The sequence below is a fragment of the Erinaceus europaeus genome, chromosome 14, assembly GCF_950295315.1.
Source record: "Erinaceus europaeus chromosome 14, mEriEur2.1, whole genome shotgun sequence".
In the NCBI taxonomy this organism is placed as follows: domain Eukaryota; kingdom Metazoa; phylum Chordata; class Mammalia; order Eulipotyphla; family Erinaceidae; genus Erinaceus; species Erinaceus europaeus.
The window spans coordinates 43,669,800-43,688,762 of NC_080175.1; positions in this window are offsets into that span (position 1 = coordinate 43,669,800).

An 18,963-nucleotide genomic window follows, 5' to 3' on the forward strand; every position below is an offset into this window, starting at 1 on the left:
TGCCAAAGAGCAAACATTTACTCAACAAACACTGGACACTTAGCCATGAGAACAAGACAGCGAGTGCCAGGGACCCAGAGGAGGAGTGCCAGGGACCCTCCACCTGTTACATCGTCCTTGTTTGTTCTCTGTGATGCTTGTCTGAATCTTGGTTTCAGATGGTTCATTGTCGAGGTTTAGTTGATTTGTGTACTTTGAGCTTGTATCCTGTCACTTTGCCAGACTTGTCTGTTTGCCTGAGTAGTAGATTTTTCAGTGAATGCCTCAGGGTGTTCTATAAACAAAACTGTGTCAAGTGCAAATAGAGATGGTGGCACCCCAGAAACACACACTCTGCCTCCTGTTCACATATGGGAGCCACTGGAACCCCAAGATCCAGAGGGAACTGGGGTGCCAAAAAGACTCCTTGGGGACTCTGCTCCACTGCTGGTGCAGCCCATGTGGAAGACTGTATGGAGAGTCCTTAAACAAGTCAAAATGCAAGTATCTTATGATCCAGCAATGCCACTCTTAGGTACTTATTCAAAGTATATGTAGGCACTAATTCGCAGGGACATATGCATGCCTGTGTTCAGAATTGCATCATTCACAATAGCCAAAGAGTGGAAGCCACCCAAATGCCCAGGAAATAGCATTTCTTCTTTTTCTTTTCCTTCCCTACTTCTCCATCTCCTCCTTCTTCTCCTTCTTCTTCTTCTTCTTCTTTTGCCTCCAGGGTTATTGCTGGGGCTTGGTGCTGGCCCTATGAATCCACAGCTCCCAGAAACCACCCCCCCTTTTTTATTGGAAAGGACAGAGAGAAATTGAGAGGGAAAGGGGAGAGAGAGAGGAAGAGAGAAACACCTGCAGACCTGCTTTACTGCTCATGAAATGACCTCTCTCCAGGCTGGGAGGCAGGAACTCAAACCCAGATCCTTCTTCTTCATACTATGTGTGCTTAACCAGGTGCTCCACCACCTACCCCCTCCTTCTTTCCTTTCTTTTTCCTTCCTTCCTTTCTTCCTTCCTTCCTTTCTCTCTCTCTCTCTTTCTTTCTTTCTTTCTTTCTTTCTTTCTTTCTTTCTTCCTCCCTTCCTTTTTCTCTAGAGAGAGACAGAGAGGCATATAGAGAAATTCACCACAGCAACAAAGCTTTCTTCAATGTGGTAGACATTGGGCTCGAACCTGGGTCTCTCACATGGCAAAGCAGCACACTGTCCAGGTGAGCTATTGATATTTCTCCAGCCCTATTTGCAGGTCTCTCTCCCTCTTCCTGTCCGGTGATACATGTCCCTCGTGAGCAAGGTCTCCCTGGCCGTGGCTGTTCCCAGGGCAGCCAGAATCAGCACAAAGCTTGCCCTCTGCCAGGCCTGGGACTAGAAGTCCAGCCCCATGCAGGGCTGTGCTCCCCAGGGCTCTAGGGAGGACCCTCAACCCCTCCAGCTGCTGGGGCTGTGCTGCCATCTTGAACTCTCTCCTGTGACACTGTCTGTCAGAGCCCTTGGGCTAGGTTGTCCTAAAAGCTTAGTGACAGAACATCAAGGAAGACCCTGCTTACATTTAGGGTCACACATATGGGAGATAAGATGAGGATGCCCTTTTTGGGTCACTGCTAACCCACCACGGGGTCTACTGAAGACAGCAAAAGTGAGAAGAAGCACAAAGAGCCAGGTTCAAGCCCCCACTTCTCACCTGCAGGAGGGAAGCTTCATGAGCAGGAAACCCTCCCCTCCCAATTTCTTTCTGTCCTATCCAATAAAAAATCAGGAGGAATGACTGCTGGGAGTGGTGGGATTCGTAGTGTCAGCACCGAGCACCAGAGATAACCCTGGTGGCAATAAAAACAAAAAGAAGGAAAGGCCTCCATCTTACTCCCCCACCAGTGGCATTTTAGCCTGTCCCCTTCCCATTTGTCATGGGGGTGGTGACACATGAGTTCTCACACCGTGTCCTTCACTTTGCCTCTTCTGTGACGCAGCCACACACCCAGCTGCACATATCCTGGGTTCCCACAAAAGCCCAGTACTGTGCCTGCCAACACTCAGACAATGGCTCAACCCTCGTCACCTCCCACTGTGCATGTCATAGTGTCTCCACATTGTCATCTTCCCTCCACCTGATTTTTGGGGCTGTGTAATATTCCAGTGCAGGGTTTTCTCAACCAGTTGTGCTGAGAGCCAGGCACCCTGAGGTACAGGTTATAGCACCCTGAGGTACAGGTTATAGGGTGACCACTCAGACTGACACGTGTGCCTGGATGTTTGTGCACATCCCTGTCCCTCAGGGTGGCTTATCAGGAGTGGGACGATGGGGGCAAAGGTGGCAGTCTCACAGCAGGCCAGGTGGATGCCTGTTTCCAGAAGGTGGGGCAGGACCAGCTGCCCAGGGGCCACACCTGCACACACACCAGGGTTTGCTGTGTCCCTGGGAGGGAGGCATTTCCTCCGCTGGATTAGTTTATTGCCGTGAGACTGTGCCCATCATGGGATCCCATACATGGCCTGGCCCTTTCATCTCCTGGGACAGGGCTGGGACACAGCTGGGGTGCCTCTGTGGGTGAGGTTGGCTGTGCCCCCCAGCCCCCTGACACCCTCATTTAATACTGAGGCAACACCCACTGTCTCAGGCCTCACCCACTAAGGGCAGCATTTCCTGCTTCCAGACGACCCTGAGCATAGAGCCGCCTCTGGAGAGGCCATGCGGATAGACTGAGGGGCAGCGAGCCCCGTGTTTGGGCCCAGGGTCCCCCCTCTTCCCATTGGGCGGTGGGAAGAGCTCACAGACACCGCTGGTGATGGATTGCAAACAGCTGGGAGGACTGCGCCAGCTCGAGAAATGCACATGTTTAATAAACAGATGATGAATCAGAGTGGGAATGGGGGGAAAAGCGGGGGAGGGGGCCCCAGGGGCCAGAGCTGCGTGGGTGGGTGCAGGGCCCAGGACACCAGACACCACGGTTGCATGGTGCTTCCCAGGCCACAGAGCCCAGACTGGGGGTGGGGGATGCACAGAGGGGCCTGATAAGGGAAGACACTCAACCTTGGCACACAGCACATGGTACGGGGTCAGGGGGTGCCAGACGGGGTAGGGAGCCAGGACAGAGCTGGGGTGTCCTCTGTGCAGGCAGAGCCTCAGGGGTCACCACAGTGGAAAGTGGGGAGTCACTGCAAAGATGGGACTTGCACCCCACATATGGGGGGAGGGCTGTCCTGTGGGGTTCTGGCAGCCCCTGTGGGCTAGTCAGTGGCAAAGAGCCATCAGTCCAGGCCCCAGGTGGAGGGCTGGGTGAACAAGGCCTCTTGTTCATATGGAAAGCACCAGAGGTCCAGCAGGAGAGATAAAGCAGAGAGGCTGGGGGGGGGGGACTGTGGGGTCACATCATCTGGAAATGGGGGCATGGCTGATGGTACAGATATGGAAGTCACTGCCCCCCCCCCAACTACCACCATCACAATCATTTAGACTTCAGCATGTTCTCCATCTCCACACCCCTGTGACTTTTAGTATATATTTCATTTGTTTTCATTGACAGAGAAAGATATCAGAGCCCTGATCAGCCCTGGCTGATAGTGGTGCTGAGACCTGAACCTGGGACCTCAGAGCCTCAGGTAGGAGAGTCCTTTTGCAGAACCATCATGCTATCTCTCCAGCCCCCTGTGACCTTTCTCTATGGGACCTTCTGTCACCAGATTCACGGTCTGTGTCCCCCTCATGCATGCTCTCCATTCAAACAGGAGCTGGGGAAGGCAGACACTCCTTTTTCTTTTTTTCTTTATTTTTAAAATGAGAAGTGATACAGAAAAACAAAGAGAGACCAGAGCCCTGCTCAGCTCTGGCTGATGGTGCTACTGGGGACGGAACCTGGGACCTCAGAGCCTCAGGCATGAAAGGCTTTGGCAGAACCACTGTACTATGACCCAGCCCAAGGCAGCTAACTCTTGTCAGTGACTTATCCCCAGCACCCAGAAGCTTCCTGACATGTGGTGGGTGCCCATGATCAATGGAGTGAGAGATAGGTGAGGGGTGGGCAGGGAGGCCCCCCACAGCAAGCACCAGAAGGGCATGGCATTGGGGGAGGGCAGTGCAGGGCCCAGCTGGGAAGCTGGCGCCCAAGGAGCTGCTGTGTGGAGCAGAGAAAGGACGGCCAGGCCAGGGAACTGGTTCTGCTTGTTAAGAACATGAAACCAGATCCCTATCTCCCACCAAACACAAGAAGAAATTGCTTCCAGATGGAAAGGCACTCACATGTGAAAAAGCAATACTTTAGAGTTAAAAAAAAAAAGGCAGGAGGGTTTACGTGTTGGGAAGGGCTGGGCAGATATGCAGGGCACAGCATCAAGGAAAGGGCTGGCATGTTTGGCTCCATCAAAAATGAGAAAGTCATCAAAAGACGGGGGTGGGGGATGGATAGTGGGGGGCTCACAAGCTGAGGTGTAGGGAGCCTACACAGGTCTCTGCAGAGAAATCGCTTAGAACTATGATCAGAGGTGCAAGTTGTGGAAGTTTCCTTCACCATCGGGGAGACTCAAACACAGCCTCCTGGGAGACTGGGCAGTGGGTAGCAGCCCCCAGGTCCTTTCAGCTCTATCCAACAGTCTTCTCTTTCCTCTGCAGATGTAATGGACACCCCATCTTTATGCAGCTAAGAGGACTGTGGACACAAACACAAGGTTCTATCCCTCCACTTAGTGAAAAGTGAAATCTAAAGGCCAGATTCAGCTCTGTCCTTGTTGACTTCAGTGGTTGGGCAGGGTCTTTCTTTTCTTTTCTCTTCTTCTCTTTTCTTTCCTTTCCTTTCCTTTCCTTTTCTCTTTTATGATTATCTTTATTGGATAGAGACAGCCAGCAGTAGAGAGGTTAGGGGGAGATAGGGAGAGAAAGAGAGACACCTGCAGCACTGCTTCCCCCACAGGTGGGGAGTGGGGGCTCAAACCTGGATCTTTGCACATTGTAACCTGTAGGCCTAACAATGTGTGCTACCTCCCAGCTAAGTTTTTCCTTAAATGCAAGGGTTGTGTCTTCTTGTGTACTTTTCTCCATACTTACTTCTTGACATGTATAATTAAATGAGAAGAGGCTTTGAAGAGAATGCAGAGGAAGTTTCCAGGTTACATATCTGGGCCTCTGGGCCTCTGGAGGATCAAGGCTGAGTGGAAGGGAAGAAACTAGAGAGGGATGAAGTAAGCAGGGTACCTGGCAGTTAGGAATCAGTGAGGATGGTGTAGTCATTCATATATGTGCCTATTGCATTGCATTACTAACAGAAGGTGCCAGGAGGGAGAGAGGGAGAGAGGGAGAGAAATACCTGCAGTCCTGTTCCACCACTCATGAAGCTCCCTTCTGCAGGAGTGGGTGGATAGGTGCTTGAGCCCGAGCCCTTGTGCACTGTAACGTGTACTCAACCAGGTATGCCACCATCCCCTCCCCCCACCCCCCTTTTTTTTTGCCTCTGGCTTTATTATTGCTGGTTGTTGCTCACACAACTTCACCACTCCTGGTGGCCATTGTTTCAATAGAGGAAGAGAGAGTTAAAGAGGGAGAAAGAAACAGACAGACATCTGCAGCAGTACCATTGGTGAAGATTCTCCCTGTGGGTGGGACAGGGGCGTTTGAACCCTGGTCTTTGCACATGGCAGAGCCACTGTTACACTGGGTAAGTCAACATTACTGGCTTACCACTGGCCCCCAATGCTATTCTTTTTTTTTTTTTCTTCTGGGGTTATCACTGGGACTCAGTGATGTTACTGCGATTATTGTTGTTGGATAGTACAGACAGAAATTGAGAGAGGTGGGGAAGACAGAGGGGGCAAGAAAGATAGGCACCTGCAGACCTGCTTCACTGTTTGCCAGGTGACTCCCCTGCAGGTGGGGAGCTAAGGGCTTGAACCAAGATCCTTGTACTTGGCACTATGTGTGCTTAACCTGGTACGCTACCAGCTGCCTCCCCACCCCCAACATTATTCTTAAGGCTCTTAAGGGGACACAACCATGGAAGGGAGACTGAGTCATCTGAGTGGCCCTGGCAAAGGACCACTCTCCAGTGTGACTGAGACTCCCAACATCCCTGCCCCAGCCTCACCCTAGAGGAGGCTGAGCCAGCAAGGTGACTGGGCAGAGTCCCAGTATCCTGAAAGGATGGTCACAGAGGACATGGTTGTGGTGTCTGGGCTGGCAGAGATGAGTCCCCTAAGGCCTGGGTGCTACCCTATCCTGAACCCCAAGCACCCTCCACCTAGGCTAGACAGCCCTCACACAGGTGCTGCCCTTGGGAGAAGGAATTTCTGGTCAGTGTAGCTGCTGTGCCCAGCCAGCATCATCTGCTAGAGCAGGACTCCCCTCCCCGGGCCAGGTGCGTGGGTCCCTGAGCCCAGATAGGAAAACAAAGAATTAGGGGGGAAGCACAGTTACCCCCTTTTCTGTGTCAGCCACTGCACTTTTCAGGACTGAGACACAGAACCAGAGGGAGTCTGGGATCAGGGTCAAAGGTCAAGAAACTAAGGCTGCAGGGGGTGGGGTGGGAGGGTGAGAGGGGACACGGTGAGCAAAATCAGGAAAGGAAAGCGGAGCAATGCGCTGAGATAATACCCCTGAGCCATAACTATGTCAGTAAGTGGGTCCACTACAATGATGTTGAATTCCCAGAAAGACACCCGTCACCAAAAGCCGCTCAATAAGACACTGGTTCAGATTAGACCTAGAGAAAGTAAAGATAATAGTTAAGGAGTGAAGCCATCCCACCAGTAGTCCAATGGCTCGGCTACACTTGCAAGTTCTACCAATACTGAAGGAAGAGATGATACCAGTCTCCACACATGATTCACACACACACACACACACATACACGAGGAGGCAAGAATACCAGCATCATCTTGAAATCAAAGTTAAAGACATCACAAGGGGAAAAAAAGTACAAAGACACACACACACACACACACACAGACAGACACACACACACACACACACACAAAAAAAAAAAGCCACAAAACTCCTTATAAGAACATAAGCAATCTAAGTCTAGCAACTTAGAAAAGTCGTCTGGGGCCTGGTGGTGGTGCTCCTGGTTGAGTGTATATGTTACAATGCACAAGGACCCTGGTTCAAGCCCCCAGTCCCCACCTGGAGGGGGAAAACTTCACAAATGGTGAAGCAGTATTGCAGGAATATGTCTCTCTTCTCTGTCACTCTGTTCTCTCTTGATTTCTGGCAGTCTCTATCTTCTTCTAGCGTTTGCCCTTCTTCCGTAGCCAGTCAACAGCGTCAGGTTGAGCCTGATGTAAAGTTTCGAGACCTCCTTTGAATCTGGAGAGGTGGCAGTCGTTGACTATGTGGGTCATAGTCTGTCTGGAGCCGCAGGGGCAGTTCGGGTTGTCTCTGGCTCCCCAGCGATGGAACATAGCGGCGCACCGGCCATGGCCTGTTCGATAGCGATTGAGGAGGGCCCAATCATAACGTGCTAGGTCAAAGCCGGGTTGACGCTTGCAGGGGTCTGTGATGAGGTGTTTGTTCTTTACCTCAGCTGACTGCCAACTCTGTTTCCAAGAGTCTGGAACAGAGAAGTTCAGTGTAGGCGTAGGGGACCAGATTGGATGACGAGACATCAAGCGTTGGACAGGGTGGGCGAAGATGTCCGCGTATATTGGCAGGTCCGGTCGAGCGTAGACGTGGGAAATGAACTTAGATGATGCCGCATCCCGACGAATATCTGGCGGGGCGATGTTGCTAAGAACTAGCAGCCATGGAACCGGGGTGGAACGGATGGTTCCAGAAATTATCCTCATGGAGGAATATAATTTGGAATCGACCAAGTGGACATGGGGGCTATGGAACCATACTGGGGCACAGTATTCTGCAGTGGAATAGCATAATGCCAGAGAGGATGATTGTAGTGTGGAAGCGCTCGTGCCCCATGAGGAGCTGACCAGTCTTACAATGATGTTATTCCTCGCGCCCACCTTTGCTGCAGTTTTTATGAGATGTTCGTGAAATGACAGGGTGCGATCGAGAGTAACGCCAAGATAGACTGGCTGGGCTTCATGCCGGATTCTCGTATTGTCAAGCTGCACATTAAGCTCACGTGAGGCCGAGGCATGGTGTAGATGGAAAACAGATGATACCGTTTTTGCAGTGCTATGGATTAGTCGCCATTTTTTACAGTAATCAGATATCAGAGACATGTCTTTCGTGAGTGTTTCCTCGAGGATGTCAAACTTGGATGCCTGAGTTGCACAGCAGATGTCATCGGCGTAGATGAACTTCCTTGAAGAAGTTTCTGGAAGGTCATTGATGTAAATATTAAATAGCGTAGGAGCCAGAACAGAGCCCTGGGGGAGGCCACTTGAGACAAGTCTCCATCTGCTAGACTTGTCACCCAGATGCACCCGGAATCTTCTGTTTTGGAGAAGAAATGATATAGTGTTGGCCACCCATGGAGGCAGGCATCTTGAGATCTTGACTAGGAGACCACGGTGCCAGACCGTGTCATAGGCTGCTGTGAGATCAACAAAGACAGCACCCGTCTTTAAATTCTTCTGGAATCCATTTTCAATGTAAGTTGAGAGGGCCAGGGCTTGTTCGCAGGTAGATCTTCCTGGGCGGAAACCAGCTTGGGCGGGTGATAGGAATTTCTCTGTAAGAGGAGAAATACGTGACAGAAGCAGCCTCTCAAGGAGTTTGTAATACACGGAGAGGAGAGAAATTGGTCTATAGCTGGCGGCCAGTGTTGGGTCTTTCTTTGGTTTCAAAATTGCTATTATCTTCGCACGATGCCAAATTTTGGGCATAGATACGGATTCCAACATGTGGGACAGGAATGTAGTGAGCCACTTCTATCTAATAAATAAATAAGGAAATAAGTCTCTATCTAATAAATAAATAAGGAAAGTTAAAAAAAAAAAATAGTCCTTTGAGTCAAAGGGAATTTATATCCCTTTTTTAAATTCTTTTTTAAAATTTTTTTTATTTATTTGTTATTGGATAGAGACAGAAAGAAATTGAGAAAGAATGGGGAGATGGAGAGGAAAAGAGACAGAGAGATGCCTGCAAACCTGCTTCACCGCCTGTGAAGCAACTCCCTTGCAGATGGGGAGCCGGGGGCTCGAACCAGGATCCTAACCAATGCTTGCGCTTTGCACTAGGTGTGCTTAACCCACTGCGCTACTGCCCGACTCCCTATATGTCTTTTTAAGAGGGCATAACATCTGGCTATTGGTTTAACATCCAGTACTGAATCGTGTGTGCCCCTTGAAAAGAACAGAGCCATGAGGTCATCTCAATAGACTCAGCAAGAGAGATCTGACAAAATAAAATACTTGTTTATGATAAAACACAAAGGAGCGACTGGGAGAGCAATTACCCAGTAGAGCTCACACTTAACCGTGCACGAGGACTCCATTTTCAGACCCCAGCACCACATGGGAATATCATACCCAGCATCAGGGGAAGCTCCCTGGGCAGAGAAATAGTATTCTAGTGTCTCTCTTTCTCCCTCTTTCTCCCTCTCTGTCTCTATATCTGAAAATGAAAAGGGGAAAGGGGAGAGTTTGCCAGGAACAGTGGAGTTGAGCCCAGAAGTAAAAGAAAGAGCGAGAGGGAGAGAGAGAGAGGTCTAAAATGAATTAAGGAAACTTCTGACTTGATAAAGCACATTTGGTTAAACCTGCAGCTAATAAAACTTGGAAGACTTAAGCAGCACATTTCTCTAAGACAAGGGCTAAATAAGGCAAGAATGTTCACTCTCAGGAGTCGTGCGCAGTGGGTTAAGCACACGTGGCATGAAGCACAAGGATCAGCGTGAGGATTCCCGGTCCAAGCTCCCGGCTCCCCACCTGCAGCAGAGTCGCTTCACAGGCAGTGAAGCAGGTCTGTAGGTATCTATCTTTTTTTCCTCCTCTCTGTCTTCCCCTCCTCTCTCCATTTCTCTCTGTCCTATCCAACGATGATGACATCAATAACAACAAAAATAACTACAACAATAAAACAACCAGGACAACAAAAGAGAATAAATAAATAAATATTAAAAGAAGAATGTTCACTCTTGCTGCTTCTACACAACAACAAACTGGAGGTTCTAGCCAGTGCAGCATAGTGAAACAAAAGACATAAAAACAGCGGGATGAGCAAAGCAGAAGTGAAACTGTCTTATTTTGCAAATGATCCTGTGTGCAATCCCAAGAAATCCACCAACAAATACTAAAACTGTGTCCTCCTAAAGTTCAGCAAAATCATACTGTTGGAGACAAATGCCTCAAAATATGCAACATACAAATCAAAACCCCAAGGAGACATCACCTCGCGCCTGTAAGAATGGCTAGCACCCAAAGTAGCAAGTGTTGGTCTCCTCGCCTAGCAAGTGTTGCCTGGTGCAACCATTTAAGAGAACACTACTTCTCCTCTTCCAGAGGTTAAAGTGTAGCTACCAGTCCTGCTTCTTGGTAACTACTCAGAGAACATGAAATCAGTAATTCAGGAATATGTTCCTCAAGTCATTACAGCACTATTTACCATAGCTAAAATATAGAAACAGCTAAAGTGTGACAGTAGATACTTGGATAAAGATGTCACATACAGGTATGTGTGCATGCGTGGAGTGGGATACTAGTCAGTTCTTTAAAAGGTGACATTTTGATGTTCATAGTAAAATAGAAGGAACTCTAAAGAGATTATGTGAAACAAAATAAGTCAGAAAGATAAAGAAGGATTTTTATGCAGGAATACAAGGATATAAAATAGTTTAATATACAAAACAAAATAAAAATGATACAAACTACCACCTTCTGCACCCCAAAAAGAATTTTGGTCCATATTCACAGAGGCAGAGAAATATTAGGGGAAGATGACCAGAGGGCTCTGAACACCAGCTCCATCAGGACCCAGAGAGAGGACAAAAGAAGGACATTCAAGGATTGGTATGACTTAGAAAGGAAGAGAAGAGTCAGGTGGTAGCGCAGTGGGTTAAGCACAGGTGGTGCAAAATGCAAGGACCGTCATAAGGATCCCAGTTCGAGCCCCCGGCTCCCCACCTGCAGGAGAGTCGCTTCACAGTCAGTGAAGCAGATCTGCAGGTGTCTATCTTTCTCTCTCCCTCTGTCTTCCCTTCTCTCTCCATTTCTCTCTGTCCTATCTAACAATGACATCAATAGCTAGAACAATAAAACAAGGGCAACAAAAAGGGAATAAATAAATATTTTTTAAAAAAGTCAAGAAATAAAGAGAAGGCAGGACCATAGGAAAAAGGCAATATATAAAAATATAGACAGATAGTTGTAAAAATAATAATTAACCCATATCTGCAACCTTAGGAGTACTACTGCAGTTTCTAATGGAGGGGATGGGAATACAGAACTCCAGTGGTGGGAAAGGTGGGAAATTATACCACTGTTGTAATATTGTAAACAAATATTAAGTCATTAATAAAATTTTTAAAAATCCAGTGGACATTGACAAGAGAACTAAATTTATCTGAGGCAGGGGTTGGGCAAGAAAAGATAGAAGGATGCCTAAGAAAAAAGTGGTAGGCTTGATTAGTTCAAAAATAAATGTGTGTGTGTGTGTGTCAAAGTCAATTATATTTCTTTAGATTATTGATAAGAACAACAAATAATTCAATTAAGAAGACAATCCATAGTAGCATCAGTTTATTTTCATCTTAAGAGTAAATCTCACAAGAGGAGTGCAAAACTTGTGTACTAGAAACTATAAAATAATCTAAACAAATGGAGAGACATGTTCAAGACTTCAAAAACTGCACATTGTTGAAAGCAATTCCTAGGTGGGAGGGACAGCATAAGCCTTTCATGCCTGAGCCTCCACAGTCCCTGAAAGAGAAAGAAGGAGGAGGAGGAGGAGGAGGAAGGGGGAGGGGTTGGGTGATGGTGCACTGGGTTAAGCGGATAGTATGAAGTATAAGGATCCCAGTTCAAGCTACCAGTTCCCCACCTGCAGGGGGGTCACCTCACAAGTGGTGAAGCAGGTCTGCAGGTGTCTATCTTTCCCTCTCTCTTTCTATTTTCCCCATCCCTCCTCAATTTCTCTCTGTCCTATCTATCAAAAACAAAAATTTTTTTAATGGCTGCAGGAGCAGTGGATTTGTAGTGCTAGCACTGAGCCCCTGTGATAAGCCCAGAGGCAAAAAAAAAAAAAGAGGAGGGGGGAGAGAAGAAGGAGGAGGAGGAGGAAGAGGAGGAGGAGGAGAAAGAGAAGAATTGAGGAGGAGAAAGAAGAAAAGGGGAAAAGAAAGAAGGGAGAATGAGGGAAGAAGGGGCTCCCCAAGTTAGTTTGTAAACCCAGGGTGATCCCTATTGAAAACTCTAAAGCCAGGCACAGCTGCTTTTCACATGAGCTGGCAGCACTACCCCTGCCCCCCACCCCTCTCTACTGCCCCTGACCACGGGCACGACCACCCTGCAGGTACTTGCTTCTACTGAGGACTCTTTGGAACCCCTCATGGCGACTCCTCCCCCAGTGCTCTGAGCAATGGACAGTATCACATCAAGCACTTGCTAAAGAAAGCCTTTAACACCCAACCTGCTGGGCAGGTACAGGGCAGAGGTCCTTATCCTCAGAACTTCCACAGTCAGCAGACACCAAGTCACAGCAGCTCCAAAGATAAGACTGCAGCCTTCTGAGCAATTTCTAGAATCAGCTGCCCCAGAAACAGGTCAGGCTGGACCAGACTAGAGAGGGAGATAGAAAAAGAGAGAGAGAGAGAGAGAGAGAGAGACCTGCAGACCTGCTCCACTGATTGTGAAGTGTCCCTCTCTGCAGGTGGGGAGCAGGGGCTCAAACCCAGGTTATTTATCTTGTGCTTGGTAATATGTGCACTTAATATGGTGTGCCACACCTGGCCTGTTTCTCATGTTTTGCAGGCATGTATGTAAATTTCTTGTTTAACATTTATTTATTTATTTTTATATTTCCATTACATACTGTTTATTTATTTTTTATATTTTTATAAAAAGAAAGAGTCCAGAGCCTGTTCAGCTCTAGCTTATGGGATCTCTGAACCTTAGGCGTGAACATCTGTTATGTCAACTGCTATACTATCTCCCTAGCCCCTTGTACTGTGGGTTTCCATTCTCTACAATGCACATAATTCTGTTGACACTGGGACATGCTGCCTGCCTCCTTGATTCAGCATTGAGCATACACGCATATACAGGGAAATGGATGAGATTTTTGTCAGTCTTTTTTGTATGATTTCTCAGCCCTTCCGAATCTGCTGCCATGGTTCTCCCATCCAAGTACTAACCAGGCCCGACCCTGCTTAGCTTCCGAGATGAGGCGAGATCGGGCGTGTTCAGGGTGGTATGGCCGTAGACCGCTGCCATGGTTCTAATTTGAACTTTTTGACAAATGTGCACTCAGACATGTTATCTCCATGCTGTTATTTTTTGACACTTTCTCATCAATGGGGTTTGTGTTATTTGAAGTCTTTTTATTTTGTCTTTGCCCTTTTAGTGTATGACATGTGTGTGATTTCACCTCTCCTGAGCTGCTTTCTTTATCTCCTTCTCCTTCCTCTTTCCTATTCAGAGAAAGGTAGACAAAACACGACATTGGAGCTTCTTCTAGTGTTACTACACCTCCCATGCAGGGCCAGAGATGGAACCTGAGCAGCAAGCAGACACAGGCCCCACCCAGTGAGCTGAGTCTCTGACCCCTGGTCTTCTTCACACTCAAAGAATACTTTATCTGGCTAACAGGTAGCTGGGCAGACGTGGGCTCCCTGATTTTTGAGTACTCCACCCCCAGTGGGCACTCATTTCTTAGAGGTGGCCTTGAAAACCTCCTCCAAGAACCCCTCTGGGTTCTGGGCAGGGCTTCTCTTAGGACCTGGGGTTCTTTATAATTTCCTCATTTCCTTCCAATGGTTTCTAACTAATTCCCTTTTCCACTGAACTCTGGGCGTCCAAACAAAGAGCTTTCACAAGCAACACACCCTCCTGAGTGTGATGCAGAGGTGTGTGATGTGCACATCCTCCCAGCAATAGCAGAAGTAAAGTGCCTTCCCCTGGGGTGTGTGGGGCTGCTCCTGCCTCAATTCTGGGTCTCTCGGGTGGGCCTTCAACTTTGTCCAAGGTCCTGGTCCCTCCTAGAGTGACCGAAGGCTGAGCTGTGAGGGCCCTGGACACAGAGTGACGAGGGCTAAGGGTCCCCTCTCCCATAACTCTGCACCCCCAATCAGTGTGGTCCCTCAATCTGGGGGTATTCATACCTTCTTCAGAAGGTGCAAGCCCAGCTCCAGCCTCTGCACCCTCTCCCTACACACACACACACACACACACACACACACACCTCCAGACACTTGATGGGGGCTCTCTCTGTACCTGAGGGCTGTTTTTCAGAGTCAAGGCTTCGTGCATGTACTCTTACCAGTCTGGTTACTTTTTGTTGTTGTTGTTGTTGTCATGGGGCCTTCACTTCTCCAAGATCCTTTTATTCTTCTTCTATCTTCTCCTTCTTTCTTGAGATAGAAAGACAGAGACAGAGGAAGAGAGGGAAAGACACCACAGCACCCAAGCTTCTTTCAGTGCTGTGGAGGCTGGGCTCATACCTTTTTGATTTTGGTTTATTTTAATTTTTTAAATAAAGACAGAGAGGCAGAGAGAGACAGATGAAGACAGAGATTATAGCACCGAAGCTTCCTTCAGCATGGTAGAAGCCAGGCGTCAACTTTCTGGGTTATTTATTTATTTTTAGATAGAGAGACAGACAAACACATACACACACACACACACACACAGAGAGAGAGAGAGAGAGAGAGAGACCATAACACCAAAACGTCCTTCACTGCAGTGGAGGCCGAATTTAAACCGGAGTCGCACACATGGCAAAGCAACACACTGTCCAAGTGAGCTGTTTTCTCAGTCCTCTAGGTCACATTTTTACTTGGGTACAGAGTGACAAACAGGTAGAGACAAAGAGAAAGAGGGAGAGACACCATAACCCCAGGGCTTCCCTCCATGACCGGCCTTGCACAGCCCTCAGCCCACGCCCTGAGCTACCTACCAGCTGTCCCCAGGGTTTCCTTTAAGTCCAGGCCTCTTTCTGGTCAGCGTGTTAACAGGTATGGACAAGGCCACCACAGGTAGTCAGTGACCTTGGGGGCCCCAAGAGGAGCTGCAGGTTGGAGGAGAGAGAGGGGAAAGTGACTCTAAGAATGAAGCATCACATGACTGCAAGAGTGGGGCATGGGGGACCCTCTGACTCATCTCTCCTGTCTGCAGGGATCCGACTCAGGCATTCTTGGGAGACAAGTCACCCAGTGTAGCAGCACCAGTCACCAGCACCCTGATTCATGTGTAACAGCGTCTGGCCTCAAATTTCCACTTTATCCCTGACATCTAAACCACAAAAATACCGGAAGAGGAAGTGAGAGTGGAGGGAGGGTGGGGCTTCCGGCCTGAGAGCCCAGTGACCCCAGGCAGAGCCTCCTATGCCCAGGACAGAGCACCATGTTCCTCTTGGCCCAAATCCCACCCCCCACGTGGGCTCTTACCCTTGAGGTCTCAGCTTCTGGAGGAACCTATTAACCACACATAATATCAGGCAGGTAAGAGAAAACTTAGATGAGGGACTGAGCAATGATGTACCCTATGCCACCATGTGTGAGGACCTGGGCTAAAGAGCCCACGTAAAAAAAGAGAAAGAGGGAGAGGAAGGGGAAGAGGGAGAGGGAGAGGGAGAGGAAGGAAGGAAGGAAGGAAAGAAGGAAGGAAAGTAAGCTAGTCTCCTGTATTTACACAGCATATTTCTATGTGCACTGAAGTACCACCCCACTCCAGTGTTGCTGGGTGATACCCATGGACTGACCACATGCTGGGGTTGTGGCTCCTCCCAAGGCCCTGAGGTTTTGGTCCAGGCATATCCTGGCCGTGCACTAGATCACTGACCATGGACATCAGGGTCCTCATGAGAGCTCAGGAAGATGCCGGCTTGGCCTCTGCTCACTCCCAGGCTGCTCCCAGGCTGCTCCCAGGCAGATAAGCCCCCTGGCACCCAGTGAACAGTCCACAGCTCAGATGAAGATATTGGCAAGCTCAGAGCCCAGGGTGCCCAGCAGGAATGGTAGCAACTCGGGACCCCCCAGCTCTCAAGATCCCACCCATGTTCCTCTCTGCTTAACATACACCAGAAGCTAGGAAAAGTGGGGAGTGGGGGGAGAGGGAAACATGGTGGCTGTCTAGAGTCTCCCCTCCAGGGACCACTACAGCCAGGGAGAAAATAACTCAGCCAGGAGCAGTAATGCATCCAAGCGGTGACAGTGGAGGAGGAAGAGGTATGTTGGGGAGATGATTGACTTCACCTGTGTGGTCATTCCCCTGGGACAAGCACTGGGGAACCAGGCAGGAAAAACAGAGGTTAAGGTTGGGAGTGGTTCACACAGGCTGTTTTAGAGTCTCACACTCTTTAGGTGGTCAGCTAGTTGGCCACGCCTGTGACCTGGTGAAGAAATTGGGTTGTGCACATCTGAAACTTGCTCCAGGTTAAAAATAATATTAATGAAATGCTTCAGATTTCAGGGACTACACTCCTGGAATTAAGTCCACCACACCTGCCAAACTGACCCCACCTCCAGAGCTCAGCCAGGCAGAGACTCAGGCTTGTGGACATACCTTCCTCACTGTCCTATGACAGATGCTCAAGGAAACTGAGTGTCCAAGAGACAGAGCCACTACTCTGCTACTGGTCAGGAAGGGCTTTGACTGAATAACATCTGAGCAACATGGCTACACCTGAGCAGGTAACTGAGCCACATCTGAGCAGGTAACATGGACACACCTGAGTAGATAACATGAGCCACACCTGAGCAGGTGACATGGCTACACCTGAGCAGGTAACATGGCCACATCTAAGCAGGTGACATGGCCACACCTGAGCAGATAGCATGGGCCATACTTGAGCAGGTAACATGGCTCACACCTGAACAGGTAACCTGAGCAGGTGACATGGCCCACAAAGGAGCAGTGACATCTCCCAGACCAGCCACAGAGCAGGGCAGAGAGCAAAACTTGTAGAGCTAAGCAGTGAGGAGTAAGCAAGAGCTGATAGCATCTGAACTTCAACCCCGGGTCAAGCGCCACAAAACCAGCAGAACACTTGTTCCTCCCCAAGATGCATAGTATCACAGTAGTACCAGGGAGCCATTGTGCACTCCCAGACAACCCCTTAGTAGCCCTAGAGATCGACACATGCAAATAAGCAGTTCAGACATTCTGTCTTCAAGTCAGTCTTGCTTAACCACGTCCACAGAAGGAAGAGGAAACAGAGGAAGAGGCAGGCAGAACTGTCTAGATCCAGCTCTGTGTATCTGCTGGTCCACTCTGCAGATTCCAGAGCACAGTCCAGAAAATATCAGAGTGCAGGCTGAGGCTGGTGGTGGCAAAGGCAGTGTCTCCACAGATAAGGACTGAGTGTGGTGGCTCACTAAGTAGTACACACATCTCCAAGTGCAGAGGGGAAGCTTCATGAGTGAAGGAGCAGTGCTGTAGGCGCCTTTTTTCTTTATGCCTCTCTGTCTCCTCAGCCTTTACCAAAAAGAAAAAAATGGTAGAGCAGTACATATACTGAACCCCAGAGATAACCCTGGTGAAAAAAAAGAAAAAGAATTAGAGTGTAAATGTTAGAATACAAAAAAAAAGTTAAAATACAAAACTCTTACAGTACTTACAGAAAACATAGAGGCAGAACCTTTCATAACCTCAAAAATCCCAAATCATGAAAGAAAAACTGGGAAGAAAAAACGCATTTTATTCATGACCAGCACAACCACAATGCAAAATGGAAAGACGAACACAGAGACCTTCATCCTTACTTGCAAGTGTCTCTTATAGATCAGTGCACTAATAATTGACCCAAACAGAAGACTGGATGGTTCTGGAACAGAGGAGATGCTCAGACCTCCCTCAGAATAAGAAAAATGTCAGAATGCACTGAGAGACCATTGTTCACACTATAAATTAGCAAAAATCCAGGGTCAGCAGGGTCTTATGGGCAGGACAGGGCACACCCACTCACCCAAACGCCACTGGTGGACATGAGAGACGGGTCCAACTCCAGTGGAGGCCGTGGCTTGACCCCTGCAATTCCACATCTGTGAATTCATTGGTGTTAAAAGTCATGTTTTAAAAAAAGAATGGAGGATAGCCCCTGAGGTGGCACAGTGTATGAAGTGTTAGGCCCTCAGGTATGAGGTTTCAAGTTCGACCCCCAGCACTGCATGTGCCAGAGTGATGCACTAGTTCTCCCCCCCTCCATATATATTAAACAAACAAATATTTTCTTCCACCAGGGTTATCACTGGGGCTCAGTGCCAGCCCTATGAATCCACTGCTCCAGGCAACCATTTCTTTTTTTTTTCTTTCTATTTTTTATTTGATAGGACAGAGAGAAATTGAGAGGGGAGAAGAAAGATAGAGAGGAAGATAGAGAAGGAGAGAGAAAGATAGACACCTGCAGTCCTGCTCTAATGAGGGCTTGAACCTGAGTTCTTACACATGATTATGTGTGTACTTAACCAAGTATGACACCACCTAGTCCCCAATAGATAATTCTTAAAAAAAAATTCCCAGGTCTTATTTATACCTGAATGTATATCAGAGAAAACTGGCCAAACTATTTACAGAAGGTACAAACATTAGAACATGCAGGTGTGGAAACAATATATATTTTTACCGATGTGTATAGATGAGTCCCCATGTCCCCTGTGAAGGACTAGCCTGATCCAGGTGGTAGGGGGCAGGCTGGCCTCTGACCCCATAGCCCCTCCTTCCCCTGGCCAGGGCAGCCATGCACTGTCCCAGAGTCTTGGGCACCCAGGAGGCTGAGTCAGTCCCACCACCTTCTCGTCCTTGATTTTTGATTTATGATATGGGGGTGCAGGGTGTTTTTGAGGAGCAAGCACTCCCACCCCATGATGGAGTCATCACAAGGCCAGAGCTGCTTCGTTGTCCCCAGCAGCCTGCAGAGTGTGGGATGGGCACATGG